Raw genomic sequence first — 19,055 nt, forward strand, 5'->3', positions numbered from 1 at the left:
GAGTCTGGAAACTTAAGGATACTTTGCTAAATTAGTTTCGCCTTCTTTGTAAAAGAGCTGAATCAGCTAGATTGTATTTGAGAAGGAAATTGTACTGATTTGAGTTCATCTTCTTTGTCTTATTAATTACTATTGAAGATTGTAACAAGGAGTGGGATTTCTGATATTGAGTTCTAAATAATCTATAAACTAGATAATAATTCCTTGAATCTTTGAGTCATTCAGTCATTCATTCAGTTTTGTTGAAAAGTATATAATCATGAAGAAAATGTTTGTAAAATTGTAAAGCAGTTGGAAACACGCCAGTCATTTAATACCAAGTGAAATACTAAGTAGTGAAACTATCTGGTTACAGATATGGAAAATAAGCCTAGACACAAAAATAGTTTAAAGAAATTAAATAAAATAGTAGCAAGAATTATGTTCTAGTACTATAGTTTTCTGGAACATTAATATAGGACTGTGGTTTTAAAAAAAGGAAAGGTTGGTTTTAAAACACAAGCAAAGCTCAAGTGGACTTTCCTGTCGGGAAACTTGCTCTCAGCTGGATAACTCTGGCACTCCTTCTCAAAGGCTCCTATGTTTAACAGATGTCAGTCATTTTATTACACAAGCTAAGCTAAGAAGAAATTCTGAGCACACATCATAGCTATCCCCATGCTATTTATTCTTTAGGAAGCAAGACACATGTCAAATTATTTTTTAACCCATCCAGAAAATTTTGTGTTTTTAGGCTATGCTGTGTGCACTTTTCTAAAAAAAGGTAGCCAAATAATGAGATTTTTCTTATACTTAATGATGCAAACAACAATAAAATGATCAATATATAATAAAATATAACAAAAAACTGTTTTTCTCCTTTGCAGCTAGAAATGGATGCTGAAATATTCTTCTATTTAAAGACCAACATTTAAACATATAAAAAGTCACCAAATGATCCCACACAAGTGAAAATAAATTGTAAGACCTGTGTGTGAAAGATTATCTTCTAGACAGAAAAACCACCAACACTGAAGTAATATGATAAATTATTGTCAAATAGCAATGACAGATGCAAGCACTTTCTAAAATAATACAGAATGAGGATTTCAGGAACACATAATTCAATTTGCATCTCGGGGGTGTATTTTCATCTTCTTGTCAAAGAATTTACATTCGTAACCTGCCATGAATGATTACCAAAAAAAGGAGGTCTGGGATGTTTTTGTGTTTCTACTTTTTTAACCAGGAAGCATTAAAACTGTTACTTTGGAGAGCTAACATAGTAAGCACACATTTGGAACACCTCCCCTGCCCTGCTAGCAAAGCAAATAACCCAATTTGAAAATTCCAGAGCTTTGGGGGATGACAGTGGTACTGATATTTTGGACTGTAGGTTTTTGTTGATTCATACCCTTTCAAATTAGTGTTTTTGTAGCCACTACCCCTACTTCTCTTTCCCCACATCAATACTAGCAGACAGTGAAACAATAAGACTTCAAGACACACCCATAGTGAATATCTACATTGGAAAAGAATCTGAAAAATAATGGATGTGGTACATGTATAACTGAATCACTTTATTGTATGTCAGAAATTATCAAAACATTGTAAATCAACTATACTTCAATAAAATTTTAACGAATGAAAAAATAAAGACATATCCATAGACCTTCTCCATTTCTCTTCCTCTTCTCTAACTGAAGGAAAAAGAGATGTTTTACTGTGGATTCTCAGCTCCTCTCATCTTTGAAATATTTCTTTTTTCCTTCTGTCTTCACTTTAGCATAGCCTTTTAAAAAACTGGATGCTATTTATATTTGCTTTGAAATTAATTTTTCAATTCATTGCTTTGCTGTGTGTCGATTTCCTTTCTCAAGTCGGCAGGCAGGAAAACATGGTCTACAAATGCTCTACTAGAAGAGTGGACTTTGATATTGTCAAAATTTGATCCTTCATCATTTATTTATGTGATGTATTTATGCATTTGATTAAGCCCTCCCATGTGGATCACATTGTGCATAATCCTCTAGAGTTACAGTGTCCAATATGGTAGCCCCTAGCTATGCACAGCTATTTATACTTCAGTTGCATGACTCTCACATTGGACAGCACAGATGTTATAGAACATTTCTTTACCATCATCTCATAAAGTTCTACTGGACAACACTAATTCAAAAGAAGTCACATAGACTTGAAGAGCTAGGAATCTAACTTGGCCTTCTAGAAGTATAAGAAGTCAGAGGCTTTTTTGTCTCTTACTCAATGCGAGACTCAATATATACAATTTAGAATGTGTTGGTTATCGTGTAGGAGGAAAATGAAACTAACATGTGAGGACTTATTTACCAATAAGCATTACACAGAAGGGAAAACAAAACATCTAAATTGTGATGTACTTACATTTTCTGCTTCTGATAAAAACTCTTGACTCTTGTAAATAATCCTAGGTGCTGCTGAAGCCCATTTAATCCTAAACTTATCACACATCCACCATGAGAAAGTTGATGATCTGAAATGTTTTGTTTTGTTTTGTTTTGTTTTGCAGGGGGAAACATTCAAGAAAACATTCTCCATTCTAATGGGGAAGATAGTCATGCATTTAAGTAAATATAGTATAAGTAGAGCCATAGCCAGGCTTTGTGGGTCTTGAAACTTATGCAATTTAGAGAGAAGAAAACAAGAACTCCCTGATATTGTAAATTCGTAAAACTATACATACAATGTCCAGAGTTTTGGAAGAGGCCTGAGCAAGTAAGTATTCCTGAAGGGTGAGCTTCATTAATTTACAGTAAAGCCACAACTGAATATTAAAAAAAAAAAAAGTCACAAAGGGCTATATGAAAATAGCAGGAGAGGATAACAATAACAGAAAGGACTGGAAATGGCATTTTTGTATAAAAAGCACTGAAAGTTAATACTTCATACTGTTGAAATAATAATGTTTGCTCTTGGTGTGAGGAATCTGTGAGAGCAGAAAGGATTGGTGCCATATTTTATTTTTTGTATTTCTCACAACTTTTATATGGAAAATTCATTCTTGTGTAACCTATGTTTGAAAATAGTCTTCCCCTTTTGTAAACACACACACATATACTTAAAGAAAGATGATGATTGAATTAGGCATTGAAGCCTGGCTTGATGTGAAAAGATGGGAGAGTGTCTTAACTCAGGCAGCAGTAACAAATAGCAGAGACAGAGTGGCTTAAACAACAGACATTTATTCCTCACAGATTTGGATGTGTGGAAGTTCAAGGTCAGGATGCCAGCATGGTGAGGTTCTGGTGAGGGTCCTTTCCCTGGTTTGCAGATGGCTGCCTTCATACTATGTTCTCACATGGTAGGGAAAGGGGTTAGGAACGGGGAGAAATCTGGTCTCTTCTCATAAGAAGATATTCTTATAATTTAATCATGAAGACACCACCCTCATGACTTCATCAGAACTTAATTACACCACAAATACTCCACTTCCTAATACCATCTCATGGCTGCTGGGGGTTGGGGGGCTGGTAGGACTTAAACTTATAAATTTGGAGGGAACATGAACATTCAGTCCATAACAGAGAGAGTCAATCATGAAGGAGGGAATAGAACTTGAAAAGATATGAAGTGAAAGTTGAAGAGAATGTTTGAGCATCTCTTGTGAGGCAGGCTATTTCCAGGCCTCCTTGATTCCATATCATAAAGTTCACTGTCTAATATAACTTACCCCCATCCACAATTTCATCTTGGCATCCCAGTGAGAAAAGAAATGGTAAATGCTCAGCATATATTGTAACTTAAATGTAATATGATAATTTAGCTATGTAAAACGAGAAACACAGGTCATCAAGCTAGAAACAAACAAAAAAGGGTCAACTATATATTTTTATACATATATTTTTTTCCAGTCTCTGTGTGTCTGGGTCCCTTTCAAGTACTTGCATTCTCTTTTTTGAAGTAAAGAAATGCAATGAAAAATGCTGCAATTTCCAAACTTTAACTCAATGGATATTTTGGATAAAAAGTACTATAACATTTTTCTCTAAATATCTTTTGTTATATTTATAGGACTCATTTATACATACCCTATTAGTTCCATATTTTTCTCTGGAGATGTTTGCTTTGTAGTTTGTGTGAGGCTGGGAGTCTAAAACTGAAGTAAGTACTGTAAATCAAAGCAGTATATTCCAGCCTGGTAGGTCATATAGAGAGTTCCTGCTTAAAAAGTCTAGCAAAAGATAAATAAGTTTTTTACTATAACCATAACTGCCTTCTTGCATCTCTTAATTCAAGATTAGTTCAACAATTTCAATTTTTTTCTCTGTAAAACATGTTTCACAAGAAGGATCAAGATTTTAACTATTAAAAGTTATTGTACCAACATGTGTGAAGCATTTACTTCATGTAGGCCACTCTCCTATAATGAGAATAAGACATAGCCTTGCTCTTCAAGGAGTTACTCTTAGTTGGGGAACAGAGACTAAACAGATGCATGAGGATGACAGAAAATCTGATTGAGATGAGCACTCTCTATTCCTGTTAGGTGAGCTCTATCAGTCAGTGAAATAAGTGAACAAGGACAATGAAATATTAATAGAAAAAAATAATTAATGCAAGATGTTGACCGTATTTTTCTTGACTATCAATCCTGACAATCATAATTTCATTTATTTAGTGTATATTCAAATTTTTGTAAGAATTGTTACTCAATCATAAAACAGAATTGTTTTGACAAGTTTCAGTATTTATTCAAGAACATGGGGTCCCACTGAACCCCATCATCTCTATTCAAAATAGAATTGTAAAATGCTGTTTCTGAAAGGTTTCCATAAAATGTATATGTAACACAAATGGCATATGTTTTGCATTAGGCTCAGCCCCTTTTCCTTCTTGCATTATAAGTCCATTTACCAAATAAATGCTCTTGTCATTTTATTGAAAACATGTGTGGTAAAGGAGCAGCACCACATACCATGATCACAGTATTTCAGTAGGAAAAAAAAATCTATTAGTTATGAATCTTCTCCCAAAACACTTATCTTGAGCACCCATCATTGTATCTCCTTTTTTTTTTTTTTTTTTTTGACTCATGATTGTATCAAAATAGTTCAGCCATGTTGTCTTCCTTTTTTTCCCTCCTTTTCCATTCAGAGTATCTTTCTTCATCCTGAGATATAGGAGACATAAAACAGAATGCTCATTTACAAATCTTAGGGAGGTCTTATCAAAAATATTCTTGGAATTCCCATTGTGGCTCAGCAGTAACGAACCCAACCAGTATCCATGAGGACACGGGTTCAATGCCTGGCCTAGCTCAGTGGGTTAAGGATCTGGCATTGCTGTGAGCTGTGGCGTATATTGCAGATGTAGCTAGAATCTCACTTTGCTGTGACTGTGGTGTAGGCTGGCAGCTACAGTTCTGAGTCAATGCCTAGCCTGGAAACTTCCATATGCCACGGGTGCAGCCCTAAAAAAAAAAAGAGAAAAACTTCTCAAATATTGTCTGCTAGGATGTTAGCTTCTCCCTAAATCATTATACAAAGATAAGGGCTAATTTAATTAAACCTTCTAAAATATATAGGACTACATAACTCTACAACTCTAACATGATTAGAGGAAAGAAATAATAACAATTAATATTTAATCCATATTTACTATGTGTCAGGAAATCTTCTAATAGTTTTATACAAGTAATGCCCTTTAGTCCTCACAATAATCTTATGATCTGCATACTATACCCATATTTAACATCCACATTTAGTAAATCTACATTTTATTATATCCATATCTAACAAACCAGAAAACTGAAGCTCAGAAGCTAAGCAACTTGACAAGGTCACTCAACTAAAGTGGTAGAGCTGGGACTTTAATCAGAAGCTTGGGTTCCAAAGCACAATTAATCATTTTAACACAGTGCCTCACCGGGCACTGAACCCTCAGCTCCATTCCAATTCAGTAGGGGATACTAGCAGAAAATTATATAGAGTCACAAGGCAAATGCTGAATATATAGCTTTCTGTGTAAGAAATCGTGGCTCTGGACCCTTGCACAGAGAAATTCGTTATTGAATTAGACGAATGATCTGGTTAGATAAAAACAAACAAGAAATCTGTAAGATTTTCTGAAACCTATAATATTTGTCATTAAAAGAGTTCTTTTTCATTGTCTTTATGCCATTTAACTAATATGTAATAGCTTCAATTAAGGCAAGGACAATACTTTTAAATCCATTTCTGTTTTCTAAAATTTCCAAACATAATTCTTCAAAAATGAAAAAAATCCATAAGCCATAAGAAGAAAAAACAGATGAAAACAAAAGTGGAATTAGAGAAAAGAAAGTAAATATAAGTGTAGTGTGCATTTGTTCTAACACTTTAAATCACCCCTCTCAAAAACCTTTATGCTGGAGTTCCACTCTGGAAGGATATAATTTTTCAAGGTTCTTACATCTACTTTTTCTTACTCACTTCTATATAACAATTCATAAGTTTTCTATAATGACATTCTCTGGAAAAATAAAATAGGAAAAAATGAACATTAAATAATATTACTCTTTAGGCAAAGAGTTGATAAAATTTTCACTGAGGACAAAGGAAACAATTGGATAAAATCAGATTCTGAGAATTACCTTATATACTTCAATTTTACACAGTTCTTTTAAAACTACAATGTTTAAATATACACAGCTCTTTCTTTTCACATGTTCAGATGCATTTCTAATTTATTCCTCAGGGGAAATTTAGAAAATACTCTTCCAGGACATAAAGGAATAACTGAATAAATGGAGAGCAATTCAGTAGGAACCACAAATATCGTAAAAATGTATATTTTCCTCAAATTAATATAAGTATTAAATGCTACTTCAGACAACTTCCCAGGAAGGTGACTATGGACTTATGCAAATTGACACTCGGATCCATATGGAAGAGTCACAGGTACTGTATTGCTAAGGCAGATCTGGAAACGAAAAAGATGCAAAATGTACCACCATCCATCAATAATTTTATGAAGCAATTGTAATCAGAAGGTGATATTATGAGAGAATAAGTAAAGGAAACAGAATAATGAGCCAGAACAAAGATGGATGTACTTAAAATTTTTGTTATAAGATTGAGGTAGCATTACACATCGATGAGATTGATTCAAGAAATTATTTGGGAATAATATATATTTACTACAGGGAAACAATAAACTTAGAACACTCTGCCAAGCAAAGCAGAATTCAAAATTGACAAAAGAACTCATAATATTCAAAAGATATTCAAAATATGTTTATTCTTACCAATCATCAAGGAAATAAATAAGATAAATGGACTTTTAAAACAAAGCCCATTTCATGTGAATCAGATTGGCAAAATTTCTGAGGTTTGATAATACTCGATCTAGCAAAGATATGGAGAAAATGGAAATTCATAAGCACGTATGAATGCAAGTTAGCACATTCACTATAGAGAACAATTCGGGATCATCTAATAAGACTGGAAAGAGATAAACCCTATGAACAGTTCCACATGTAATATGGCTATTGAGGAAACACTCCAGAAATGAACCAAAATATTATATATGTATGGAATATTCTTTGGAACATTGTTAGTAATAGTAAAAAATAGAAAACAAAATGTTCATCAGTTGTTTTCTTTCATTTTAAAAGCACATATATTGATCGTCCTATGCACTGGCACTATTCTAAAGGGGTGGTAATTTATTTGATTCACATAGCAACTCTATGATCTAGGTACTATTATAACCCCCACTTTGTAGATGAGAAAATTGAGGCACGGAGAGCTTAAGTAACTTCCCCAGGGTCTCACAGCAATAAATGGTATAACTCAGTTACAAAACCAGGTGGTGTGCTTCCAGAGTCTATGCTTTCTCATGCACCGGCAAATTAAGTAATATATCCTATAATATAATACATATTATCAAGTACAGATCTTGAAAACTATTTTGAGGAGGGGGAAAGCAAGTTTCAGAATATTTGCTTTGATAGCACCTGTGTAAGTTTCAAAAAGTTGTAGGCATATGATATTAAATTTTTTTAAAGTGATTGGAAGAATTCATGCTGAGTTTATGAAGTTGCTGATGCTGGGGGATGGGAATGGAAATTAAACCAGGGATAGGAGACTAGGGGCTTTCAAGTTTATGTTTACAATTGGATTAAAGAAACATTTTAGTGAACTTGCTTGTGTGTGCACATGAGTGTGTGTATAAATACCAACATACTAGTGAAGACTGAAATGCCAAGAGGTGTGGATTAGTCAAGGACACAGAAAATATAAGAACTAGAAATCAAACTCAAGATATAGTTTAATATTCTAAACCCAGTGTTCTCTCTTTTAAAACTTTACCTAATCAAATATTTGCCACACACATAAGCTACCTGAAAACAGTTTTAAAAAAGAGATTACTTATTGTGACATACAATCTTTATCTTGAAATTTACCTGTTATTAACTCATTCAACGACATTTATTGGACAATTGTGCCACATAAGTCATTATGTTTGGGTACTATATACAGGTTGATACCCCAGTGAATATAAACTTATAACCTCTGGTTTACAAAACCAGGGCTCCAACCACTAGCAGCAAAAGGAGGTTGTAAAGCTAATAATTGTTCATTGTTTGAGCCTCTGGAAGAAACTCTTTATAAATTTGACAAGGAGTTATCTTTACACACCATTCTTCATGTTATAATAATAATTTCAAGCATTATCATTGTTATTATTCTCTGTAATTATATAATAATCATGATACCTCATTTCTAACTCTCCAGAGATAAGAGGAAAAATCTACTGGGAAGATGATGAGAGAGATTAGACCAAATGGTCTTGATAAATTTTCTATTGTAATTTTAAACAAAGCCCTAGACACCATCTGACTAATTGCAGATATTTCTGGAAAGCTTGAAGGTCTCCAAATAATTAGGTTGGGGAGAGGGAGGAAATCAGCTAGGAAGCTGATATGTCCCTGGACACTGCTGCAAACTGGCAACTGGCCTGCAGGCCATGGTGGTGCTGGCAGTATGAGCACAAGGCAGCCCATCTTGGAGGCTAATGTGACCTCAGAAGCAGTGGCATGTCTATCCAATTTGAGAAAGCATTTTGGCCGTGAGAAGCATTTCTAAGCAAAGGTTCATAGAGAGAAGGAGGAGGAAACTTGAAGTTAAAATGTATTTGTTATAAGCTGAACAAACAACAATTTTGTATGCACTAACGAAAATGTTCTGTCATTCTTCATCAGTAACTGTTGCATTCAAATTCCTTTGCTAAAGAATAAAGAAGTGTCCGGGGGACTGGTAAATCTTGATTTGCTTCATTAAGTCTGCTGAAAACAAAACTAAACCAAAGATGATAAAGGCATCTTACGACAATCTGGCAATCATTATTGTTCTCACCCACCACAACTAATCTAATACAGTGAAAGAAACATTAATAGAATTGTTTTTAAATTTAAGAAAAAGATAATGATAAATATCAATGTTGGCAGGCAAGAAGGCTATGTTTTAGCTGTAAGATATAAAGGGAAGAAAAAGTTCTTCCTTGCCAATAGTCTTCATTTCTTTATTTAAACATCAAATTTCTTGCAGAGAAGTTTCTTCCTGATGAGAATATTGATAACAGCTTTTGTAGCAGCCACAGAAGAGTGATGTAGAAATCTGGTTTTATACTCAATAAATTCAGTACACACCATCAGAGACTATATTTTAGAGTCTTTGCATAGTTCAACATAGGTATATTCATTTCCAAGAGCAGACATAACACACTCCCTTGGACTGAGGCTTGAAACGTCACAGATTACTTCTCTGACAATTCTGGAGGCTAGAAGGCCAAAATCAAATTTTGACAGGGCCATACTCCCTTTGCATTCTCTGGGGAAGAATCTTTCCTTTCCTCTTCCAATCTTCTAGTGGTTGTCAGCAATCCCTGGTGTTCGATAGTTGCACCACTCCAAACTCTGCCTCTGTCATCACACACCCTTCTTTTTCCTGAGTTTGTCTGTATGTCTCCAAATCCCCATCCTTTTTAAGAACACTGGTCAGTGCATTTAGGGTACACCCTAATCCAGGATGGCCTTATCTTGATTATGTCTGTAAAGACCCTATTTCCAAATAAGGGCACACCTGTAGGTATCATGGCTTAGGGTTTGAGCAAATTTTATTTTTTAGAAAATATAATTCAACCAATTAAAAATAGGTTAAATGTATATTTGAATTCTCTGAATCTGTGAAGCAGGGATAGATAAGGCAAATGGCTTTCAGAGCAGTAGCTGATTCAATTTAAAATAGAATCATGAAGTTACAAGGAAGAGAATCTTTCTGTATGATTATGCAGAGCAAGAACAGACATTCAATCCCATGAGTCCTGATATCCTGGGTATGAAAAAAGTAAAAAGGAGTATCACATCCAGTCCAAACAGCTAGGCCTTAGCAGGTCACGGAATATTATAATTTAGATGCTGGCAATAAGGGCAGGGATAGAAGTGAGGCACAGGAAGGAAGTCTGTTATGTCCATTTCATAGAGAAGGAAGCTGAGGGAAAGAAATGTTACATAAACTATACAAAATCTAGCAGCTAACAAGTGGTAATATTGGAATTCGAAGTTTTTCAGTCTGGGACCAGAGTCCTTAAATTCCTTACAATTTGTATTTCTTCCTTAAAGAAATGGCTAAAGAAAATAGCTGTAGTTTCTCATAGTAATACCATTTTAGGTAATCCCCTTAAGCAGATGCACACAAGTACCTTTGCCTAGACCTTCAGTGGGCATCTAATTTCCCAGGAAATCTCTTAGGAAATGTTATCATAGCTGAAGTTTAGTATTCCTGCTCCTAGATATTTCTTTATGCCAGAAATATAGCTGATGAATCCCTTCAGATAAGATAATGTAAATATATGGGCACAATTCCACTTAATCCAGCTTACTTTCAATTTCCCCAAAATTTCATGAGCCACAGAACACTATGCCTTGCCCAAGCTGTCTACTTCTGTTACATTGTTTCATTTCCCTTTTCCTCCCAACCATCTTGGCCGATTGTTACTTAGAATTCACCTACATTTTAAGTGTCACCCCCACATAGATTCATATCTTGATCCCTCTCCACCACCCAGACTGAGTCTAAATCTTCTGTCTTGTGATCATTTGGGATCTACAGCCATGGCACTCTCACCAACCAAACACAATCACCCCTTCCTTCTTCCTAAGAGAACCTAGAAATTATTCAAGTAATCAACCCAACCTATGAATCTAAGTATGCAAAGTTAACCCACTTCCAACTTGAAGGGGATGCCCTTGATTTTTATAAAAGCCTCATTGTATCTGTAAGCTATTACCAATCACAAGTTTCGGTAGTTTAAAGTTTCTGCAGTTTGTTATTGATCATGATTATGTGGGTTGGCTAGTCTAATATTTTTGTCAGTTCCATATCAGCTGGAGCTGGACCTCCAATGACCTCAGTTCTTCAGCCACAGCTGAGACCTTGGCTGAAATAGTTTAGAAAACTGAGAGCTTTATCTTCTTTTGGGCTCTGATCCTGTAGCAGGAAAATCTGGGTTTCTTCACGTGGTGGTAAAGGGTCCTCTAGCAGAAAGAGAGAGCAAACTCCAACACATAAGCATTCTCAAGCCTTCGCTTTTTCCCATTTTTTAATGCCAATTAGCCAAATCTCTCCTTCTGTCTTTTGAATATATGGCCAAGCCTATATTCAAAAGACAGAGAGAGATTCTACTCTCTAAGCATAAAATTCACATTGCAAAGGGGTAAGCATACAGGAAAGGGAAAAATTGCAATGACTTTGTCAATGAGAGCTGATGCGATCACCTTATTTAAAATCGCAATATAGCCTCATCTATACTTATTGATCCCCTTTAACATGATCTTGTTTCCATAGTACATGTCACATCCTAACATGCTGTGTTATTTACTTATTTTGTCTATTGTTTATTGTTCTGTCTCCTCCTTTAAAATACATCTTCCCTAGGTAGATATCTTTGTTCATTAATTGATCCACTTAGAAAAGTATCTGACACACAATAGTTGCTCAAGAAATATTATTTGAATGAAAGTGTGAAAGGCCCATCAATAATCCAAGGCTATTGGGAAACTCCTATTCAGTCAGAGAAATTATCTCCTTCACATCAAAGGGAATGCAGATAGAAAGACTCCAGCTAAGCCGAAGGCCTAGATTGGACTGGTCACTGAAGAATCCTTAAAACTGTTCTAAGAGATAAAATTTATATATTTATAACAAAAGAACATCAGTAATCTAAGAATCTAATACCAATTTGTGACTGTATTAGTCAAATTATAACTTTCCTGCCTCTTTTGAGTTAAAAGCATAAATCAGTGGAGGAGGCCAATCAGCTCTTTCCCCACCAGCCCATTAGGCAATGTCTAATGGGAAACAGAGCTGAGCTGAAAAGGGAAGGGGCTGGAACTCAAATAAAGTTTGAGGTTTTAATTATCACATGAAACAAGACCTATAAATTGCTGGCCAGAGAACTTTGACTGTCTGAATGTAATTAGAAAGGTCATGAGGCTTTCCTGAAATTTTATCCAAGAAAAGGAAATACTAGCCCCATTGAACAAATTGAAAGAATAGCTAGAGGGGGAAGTGGGAGATAAAATTTCTTTATCTCCCAATCCATATTTGACGAACATAATGGTTACATTGCCTTTTCCAATAGTGAGAGATGCAGTTGCAAAATGACTCATTCTCTATTCATAGCAATGCCTTCTACATGGAGGAAAGAATGCTTGTCAGATGCATGAAAGAAGAGAGCTAACATTAATTGAATATGTGCAAGGGAATAGGAGCAGGCAGGAATTATTTCATAAAATCTTTCCCAAATGCTATAAACTAAATATTATTATCATCATCTTATATATGAGGAACTGAAAGCACAGAAAAATTAATGTGTAGTCAGACAGGAAGTAGCAGAGCTTGGCTTGAAACAGGGTTCTTGCTGATTCTAAATGTCTATCTTTTCTGTGAGAAGCCATCGCCTTCCACACTGAAGCAGAATCAGATATAACTCCTCTACTCACTTAGTGTATAATCTTGTGATATCATAAGACCCTGGAGAGTGTCCATAAATCACTATCATACAAGGTCCCAAGCGTTTTAGAAGATGCCCTGGGAAGTCAGAAGAAGAAGTCACTTTCAACTGAGGATCAGGGAAAACTTCCCAGCAGAAATGGAATTTTTATTGCACATCATAATTATGAGAGAACCAAAGCCCTCTTTTCTATCTTTTAGAATGAGTCCTATTTACATTTTTCCAAATTTTTAAATAATCTATTAAACCGAAAGTAACTTAGATCCACTGTCTCTCATATTCTTCCTAAATATATCTTCCTTTCTCACACACACACACACACACACACACACACTCACGCAATCTAAGAAGGAAAAAAAAGAGGATAGATTCCCCATCTCCATTTCTTTGTGCATATGACACATCTATTCTTAAAGCAGTTCGGTCTCCTAGTACTCTTGAAATAATGTAAAAACAAATCTGAGTACCTCAATCATTATAAATTTTATTAATTAATGTTTACATATGCTTTGACAAATGTAATTATTATTTCTAGCATTTTCTTCATTCTGAAATTCTAAGTTGTTTATCATGCTAAATAGGCAATATCAGTTACATCCTTTCAAAAGAAGAGAGGGCAAATGTGTAGTAAACATCACTGTACATCATAATCTATGATGTGCCAAGTCCTAATGTCAAAAGGGTGTAGTTAATCATGAAACTTTAAGTGATTAAAAATTATAGAGTATAACAGGTAATTTATTTTGTCTAAAAATATATATTGAAAAGTTATAACTTATAATACTTTTTATAATTATACGCTACAGCATTATAAACTAATATATAAGGATAACAGTGCAAATTTACATCACATCATAAATGGCTATTTGTAACTTGCATAGCTTTTCATTTTCAAAAATTTCAGAGCACACTATGGAATAATAGACCAAAGATCTGATCCACATAAATTGATCAAACACAAAATCCAAAATTCGGTTTAACCAACCTAATTCTCCTCAAGAGACTAATCTAGGTCTAAAATTGAACCCAAAGTGAGCAGTTAGAAGCGGATGAATCCAACACTTTAACTCTGCCGAATTTGGATATAGTCCCAAAATGTAATTTATGAATCACATAAATGAAGATTTACCTTTTCAATCAGATTAATCATTAAATAGAAGGAAATAAATAAAGAAAGAAAATGTTTGTTTTGACAGTTACTAAGCACTGGAAGTTACACATATTATTTCATTAAAATAGTTTACTACAGAACACTGGGTTTTGAACACTCATAATCTGTTCCCAGAGCCAGGCACTTCACCATGCTATAGGTCTTATAGTAGGTGATAGCTAAGCTTTGTACTAATAAAATTATTGAGCAAACAGCATTGTGGCAGTTTGAAATTGTTATTTTACCATTTGTAACAGTTTGGAAACATGCAGAAAATGGTAGAGGAGTTTGAACCAAGGCTGTTGCTTTACCAGGGATCCCCTTGAAAACTCAATACATAATTAAGGGTCCTTCTTAATAGTTCAAGTTTGAACAGGTTGCCTTAATTCATCTGTTGATGAAACGAGTCTTTTTTTTCCCCCTCAGTTTTCCTCTTGTTCTTTTGTGGATCCACAATTAGCAAGGTGAGACTGAGAAGCATTAGATGCACAAAGTCCACAAAAACACATTGCCCACTGCAACCATATGGCTCCAACTCAAGCACAGGCTGACTTCAGTCTTGTCTGTTCATGGTCCATGGTGACTTCCTCTCCCCATCTCTGCTGCCACTTGTAAGGGTATGACCTTTACCTAGAAGGGCACCCACAAGAAGTGTTGCCATGGGTTGTATATGCCACATGGCAGCTCCATAAATTCACTGCCTGGATGTGGGCTGGTTTCAGGGCTGCCAGCACCGCTGCTAAAGTGGCTTTTGCTGTCACTCTTCCTAACTCATCCATTGTCCAGTGTTGCTCTATGAGATCCCAGCTGCATCCTCTTACTTATCCCCATATGGACTCCGGTATTAATTTCTCCATGGTACAGAACCAGGAATGAAACTGTTTGGCCATAGTTTATACACATATATAATTTGACTAATAACGACCGGGAAGCTTCCCAGAACAACATCGTTCCTACCAGCAATACATGAAAATTCTTACTGGCTATTTTTATTCTCAGGGTGGTTGCTCCTAATTTAAGATCTATATTTATGGGTTTTCTCCTTATGTTATCTTTATTAGTTTCTTAAATATAACGATACTAGTATCCTTGCAGCTTTCATATAATTTTGGTCTTCCTCTCTGCCTCCTATCTCCAAATAAGGTTGATGTTATTTAGAGTTTATTTTCCTCAGTCTGAGCTTTTTAAAATAATATAATACCCTCTATCTTTTGACTACACATTACTTCATGTATCTCTTATGGAACGCTTCTGCTTTTATGCATCTTTTGTACATGCTCCAAGAGTTTTTCAAAGTGGATTTCCATATGGTACATAGTCTGAAGCCTGATTGCATGTAATGCACTTGGTCCTACCATGCAGTTACGGAGTTAAAAAGCCTGATATCAATCAAAACATTTTTCCTTATTATGCTCATTCTCTTTGGATGAATTTCCACTCGTCTTTGATGTTCTAGAATTTAATTATAATACATCTAGGTAATACTAATGGCTAATGCTAAAATAGTTGTTATCTACAAGGCACTATTCTATGGGCCTTATACATCTGTTAATTCATTTACTCTTCACTTTAATTTTCAAGATAGTAAGGGAGACATTTTATTATCCTAATTTTATTGGTTGGGCAAACTGAGATATAGAAGTTTACCTTATGCACATTTCAAATAACAGGCCTGTTATTTTTTTAAATTCCAGGATATTAATATTTTTTATTTCCTCAAATTTATCTTCCCATTGTCCCCCACTATGACCACTTAGTATCTTTCTTTTGAGAATATTAACTGTGCGTTAGAACTTTTATTTCTGTCCTCTAAATCTCATAGTTTATTGTTATATTTTCACTTTTTATTTTTTTCTGTTAACCTTATGAGAATGTTCAGTCTGATTTTCCAGCCAACAGGTTATTTCTTCAGCTGCATCATTTGGATTATTTATCTTTATTTCAACTATTATATTTTCATATGTACTATTTCCATTTGGGATTTTTATGATTCTTCTCGTATTTTATTAACACCTCTTATCTCAGAGTATCTCAAACATTTTAAATTCTTAGTCCATCTATTCCAAGAATTCTGTTTCATATGATATTAGTTTGCCATCTTTTTTTTTTTTTTTTTTTTTTTTTTTTTATTCTTATGGCAGTACCCACAGCATATGGAAGTTCCTGGGGCAAGGACTGAATCTGATCCACAACTGTGATTTTTAACTCACTGCCCTGGGCTGGGGATCAAACTCACACCTCCTCAGTAACCCAAGCCACCGCATTCAGATTCTTTTTTTTAGGCTTTTATTTTTTCTATTATAGTTAATTGACATTGTTCTGTCAACTTCTTCTGTACAGTGACCCAGTCATACTCTTAACCAACTGTGCCATAGCAGGAACTCCTGTCATCTTTGTTTTATAGGTTATTCTTCCCAATATCTACATGTTGTTGTTACTGTTGTTGTTTTCCCTGTGAATTCATGATACTGTCTGATAATAAGAATTACAGGAGGGTCTAAATTATATTCCTCCTGATGTAAACAAAAGAGAAATGGTGAGACTAAGGGGACCTCAATATACTAAAGAATCTCTCTCAATCACTTCTTTTTGCTGTTGCTCCACCAGGCAAATCTTCTAAATCATTTTTCAAGTTGGTAAAATCTCATAGCCCAAACACTGAAAAAGAACTAGGGCAGAAAGTAAGATCTCTGGCAGCTGACATCTGTTCCATTAGTATCTCACCCAAAGCAGAGATTTTGCAGACCCTAATATTACACCCTTGACACAGCTAGGTCCAAGCCGTTGCTGAAGATTTCTGTGCAGATGAGACAAAAACAGTCCCAAGGTACAGACCAGTAAGGCTGAGAGGAACTGAAAACCTCTCTCTTAAACTTTCTTCCCACAGCTCAGTCAGGCTGCCCTTGAACCTCCACTGATGCCTGTATCTCTCAGGGGTTTCTGAGCTTTTATACCATTTCCAGATTCAGGCTTTTCTCTGCCTCTGTAGTTTCACCAGATAGATTTGGGGGAGCAAGCAATAGACTGTGCTAATCCACTCTCTTGTCAGGGACCAAATGCACACCTTTCTGATTTTTCTTCCTCTTTTATTTGGGAACAGAAAAGAGGAAAGAAAAATTCAGCCAATCTTGCTTAGGCACAGAAAAACAGCCATCAGGCTAATTTCCAAACAAAGCATGTCTCTTCCCTTTGTACATTTCAACCTTCTAGATTCCTGACTCCCTAATCAGCCAGAATCATCTTTCCAGCTACTGGAGGGTGTGTTTCTGTGACCTTCAAGCCACTCTTTTTCTTGTGATGGAAACTTCTGTAGGCTTAGATACTACTGTATACGTAAAGTCCTTAACTTGTTCTAGATGTGGAGTGGGCATGGGTGACATATTACAGTCAGAAACAGATCTAGAATTTCCTATTTTTATTTTGAGAATGACTTTGGATCTGACAATATAACTCTTCTTTCAATTATAAGGTTCCATAGCTTATTCAGTACTCTTGTGTTCTAATATCTTCAAACAACAAGAAACAAAAAAAAGAAACCTCATAAAGCTTCCAAATGCATTAGATTGCTTCTGGTAGGCACAAAAGGAATACTCACATTTTAAATTTGTTATGGGAAACTGCAAAGATCTCACCACCGCATTAGATGTTTCAAGTGGATGTTTAGGATAATCTAAATTCAGAAATTCTTCTTTCAAAACATTCTAACTGTTAATAAATTACCCAGGTATTGCACCTTCTGTGCCTTGCTGATTCAAAAGAAGAAAAGCTGTTCTTTTCATTTGGAGCAGAGTCTGTGATTATGGGCCAACTAATTAACTTGTCTAATGTAGAAGGGATGATGTAATTTTCACTTCTAGTTTTTCTCTCTTCCATATGGACAGGGTTGCCACTTATAAACACTGTGACTGCTGTTGGGCAAAAACTTGTCCTAAGAACTTGCTTTAAGCTCATTTTTATACCCACCATTCAGCAACCTTAGCAACAGAGAAAATTTTTAACAGCTAGACAAACTAAGTTACCAAGTTGAATTTTCACATATTCTTATTTATTAAAGGCAGGATTTTTCCCTCAGCATTTTCTGAGCTTCCTTCCAGCCTTTAATATTTATAAAAAATATCACTATTACTTAATAAAGCAAACCATTGCATGGAGAAGAGATACTATCTATGTTTTCTTGCCAGATTTATACATGGCAAAATCACAGGGGAAAAACAAGACTTCAGAACACAGCAGCTTCTTACAGGGGGCAGGAGGCAGTGGGGACAGTGAGGGGTTACTCTGGCATTTTAGTTAGGTTATTTAGCCTGTTTCTCTCTTGCAAAAGGACAATTCCTATTGTTCACTGGTTAGATATTACTCTTAGTCAAACTATAAACTCAAATTAAAACTTAAACTACTTAGTGATACTTGATTTTAAAAAACCCTTAGCAATAAGCATTTGAACATTTTGTAGAGAAAAAGAAAGCAAACCCAACAGCATGCTTCTCATTGATCCAAGAGAAATTTGTTTAAGCCAGATAAGGATAGACATGTATACTTCATCTATAAAAATAATGGCAACCACATTAATATTGATAAAAATAATAAATAACCCTCTAAGGAGAAAAGCATAGATGACAAAAAGACATCTGTGATATATAGCCCAAGAACTAACAATTTAGATCCAGGATTATAGGGGATGCTGGCTGATTTATAAAATGCCTTACTGCCTTGGGTTCAAGTGCCAGTAAGTATCATCAATACTTTCATCCTTAATATATGCTTTTTAGTACTTCTAAATAGCTGATGCAGTATTTCATTTATGACCATACTGAGGAGGTTGCTTTATGCAATCTATAGACTTAGAGAAGGGAAAAAGCCTGGGCAGGTGGTTAAGTGCACATTGGAAACT

The 19,055-nt window shown here is 35.1% G+C and overlaps 1 long non-coding RNA gene across 2 annotated transcripts in view; it reads right to left on the reverse strand.

Annotated features, from left to right (window-relative positions):
• Positions 1-4,684: 4,684 nt before the first annotated feature.
• Positions 4,685-19,055, reverse strand: part of LOC110256437 (uncharacterized) — a 30,688-nt gene continuing 16,317 nt past the window's right edge. For both annotated transcript variants that reach the window (XR_014825323.1, XR_014825322.1), the window contains one exon: positions 4,685-5,128. This is a non-coding gene — a long non-coding RNA (uncharacterized LOC110256437). The remainder of the gene's footprint in view (positions 5,129-19,055) is intronic.

Source organism: Sus scrofa, chromosome 13, assembly GCF_054392235.1.
Source record: "Sus scrofa isolate SSC_HxYL_T2T_F1_AM1 chromosome 13, Sscrofa_HxYL_maternal_Yorkshire_Landrace_v2.0, whole genome shotgun sequence".
NCBI classification, from domain to species: Eukaryota; Metazoa; Chordata; class Mammalia; order Artiodactyla; family Suidae; genus Sus; species Sus scrofa.